The sequence below is a fragment of the Colobus angolensis genome, unplaced genomic scaffold, assembly GCF_000951035.1.
Source record: "Colobus angolensis palliatus isolate OR3802 unplaced genomic scaffold, Cang.pa_1.0 Scaffold204, whole genome shotgun sequence".
In the NCBI taxonomy this organism is placed as follows: Eukaryota; Metazoa; Chordata; class Mammalia; order Primates; family Cercopithecidae; genus Colobus; species Colobus angolensis.
In genome coordinates, this window is record NW_012115200.1 from 3,176,262 (window position 1) to 3,179,024 (window position 2,763).

Consider the following 2,763-nt stretch of genomic DNA (forward strand, 5'->3'; position numbering starts at 1 on the left):
AGATTCCCGTCTTCATGCCGGCTCTCACTCAGGGGCTAGTCTTGGCTCCCCGAGGCGGCCCAGGTTCACACTCACGCCTTCCACACATCCCTCCAGCACCCGCAGGCCAGGTCCCTTGTGTGCTCTGACGCGCTCTGACTCTCCTTTCTGCTGCATTTCTGACTGTGGCCGGTGAAAGTGCTCTGCTTTGAAACGTTCACAGGATTAGATTGGGCCTGCGAGGATGATCCAGGATAATCTGCTGAGGTTAAATCCTGGAACTTTAAGCCCATCTGCAAAGTGCCTTTAGCCACGCAATGTGACATAGCCACAGGCTGGCTCTGGGGATTGGGGCATGGACATTTGGAGGGTCATCATTCTGCAGACCACACACATGCACACATCTCTCTTGTTCCTGGAACCCTGATGTTCTCTCCATCACATTCAATTCAGCATGTAGAGATTTTTTGTTGTTGTTGTTTGAAACAAGGAAGGAGTGCAAAGGAAGAGAAGGGACAGGCAAATGCCCCCAGGCCAGAGAAGAAAGGCCCAGGAGACAGGAGAAGGTGACTGTGAGGTTTTCCTTCTCAGTTCACAACGTAGGGCTAGTCACAGCCTTCCGTCCATCCCTCTCTTCCTACCTCCCTTTCTTTTTTCTGTTCCTTCATTTCTTCCCACCTTTCTTCCCTTCCTTCAGCATGTGACAAAAATAGGAGGATCGGATCCTTTCTGGCAGGAGGAAAGAAGAATGATGGGATGACGTCTAATGCCTTGCCGGGCTCCAGCAGTACGAGGCAGCCATGTATCAAAAGTCAGAGACACAAACCAGCACGTGCCACTCTCTCCACAGAGTCTCGGTGCAGGTCCTCCTGCCGCTGCTTTCCAGCCAGCCCACAGGCCAGGCAGACAGGGTGCCTCCTCCTCCTCCTATTAGCAAAACTTCTAAATGTGGTTTATTTTCCACAGAAAGATTGCACATCCTACCAACAGGCTACATCTATGATAACACTGAGATTGCTATTAAGTCTGAACTTAAAAATAATAAACATTTGGCATTTTTGAAGGATATTTAGTAGTTGAAATCTAAATAAATCAAAATTATTTCAGGCTGGGTGTGGTGACTCATGCCTGTAATCCCAGCACTTTGGGAGGCCGAGGCAGATGGATCACTTGAGATCAGGAGTTCAAGACCAGCCTGGCCAACATGGTAAAACCCCGTCTCTAATAAAAATACAAAAATTAGCTGGGCGTGGTGACATACACCTGTAATCCCAGCTGCTCGGGAGACTGAGGCAGGAGAATCCCTTGAACCCAGGAGGCAGAGTTTGCAGTGAGCCAAGATTGCACCACTGCACTCCAGCCTGGGCGACAGAGCAAGACTTTGTCTCAAAAACATAAAAGTAAAGGCCGGGCCAGTGGCTCACGCCTGTAATCCCAGCACTTTGGGAGGCTGAGAAGGGTGGATCACGAGGTCAGGAGACAGAGACCATCCTGGCCAACATGGTAAAATCCTGTCTCTACTAAAAATACAAAAAATAGCCGAGCGTGGTGGCACGCACCTGTAGTTTCCAGCTACTCCAGAGCTTGAGGCAGGAGAACTGCTTAAACCAGGGAGTCGGAGGTTGCAGTGAGCCGAGATTGCGCCATTGCACCCCAGCCTGGTGACAGAGTGAGACTCTGTCGAAAAAAAAGAAAGAAAGAAAATTAAATAAAAAATATTTTAAAATAAAGGTATTTGGGGGAAGTGTGATTTGCAGACTCTTAAGATATAAATTCCTTTATAGAGTTGGAGAAAATGTATGGTAAGTTAGACTTTAAAACAATCCATTTGAGCTCTTTCCTTTTGCTGCTGCAGCCGCAGCCATGAGTATGCTCAGGCTTCAGAAGGCTAGTGTCCTCCACTGTGGGAAGAAGAAGGTCTGGTTGGACCCCAAGGAGACCAATGAACTCGTCAATGCCAACTCCCCTCAGCAGATCCGGAAGCTGATCAAACATGAGCTGATCATCCACAAGCCAGTGACTGTCCATTCCCGGCTCAAGGCCGGAAAAGCACCTTGGCCCGCTGGAAGGGCAGGCACATAGGCATTGATAAGCAAAAGGGTACAGCCAATGCCCGAATGCCAAGAAGGTCACGTGGATGAGGAGAATGAGGATCCTGCGCTGGCTGCTCAGGAGACACCGGGAATCGAGGAAGACTGAACACCACATGGTTCACAGCCCCTACCTGAAGGAGCAGGGGGATGTGTTCACAAACAAACGGATTCTCATGGAACACAGCCACAAGCTGATGGCAGACAAGGCCCGCAAGAAGCTCCTGGCTGACCAGGCTGAGGCCCACAGGTCTAAGACCAAGGAAGCATGCAAGCGCCATGAAGAGCACCTGCAGGCCAAGAAGGAGGAGATCTTCATGACTTTGTCCAAGGAGGAAGACACCAAGCAATAAAAGCTCCCCCTTTGTCTGTACATACCGGCCTCTGTGATTGCATAGATCAGCCATTAAAATAAAACAATTATTTTTTAAAAAATCCATTTTATGGAGGTATCATTCACGTACAATAAAATGGGTCCACTTTAAGTTTCTAGTTCAATGAGTCTTGACAACCATTCATGCTGTGTAACAGCTGCTGCCATCAGAACGCAGAACACTTCCACCAACCCAGGGAGTTTCTTCCCGCTCTCTCCAGTCAATCCCCCCACCCTCGTGCCCCATGCCTTTTTTCTTTGTTTTTTGAGATGGAGTCTCGCTCTGTCACCCAGGCTGGAGTGCAGTGGCGCGATCTCGGC

The 2,763-nt window shown here is 49.3% G+C and overlaps 1 pseudogene; it reads left to right on the forward strand.

Annotated features, from left to right (window-relative positions):
* The first annotated feature begins 1,833 nt into the window (after window positions 1-1,833).
* On the forward strand, window positions 1,834-2,422 carry LOC105511769 (annotated as a pseudogene).
* The last annotated feature ends 341 nt before the right edge of the window (window positions 2,423-2,763 follow it).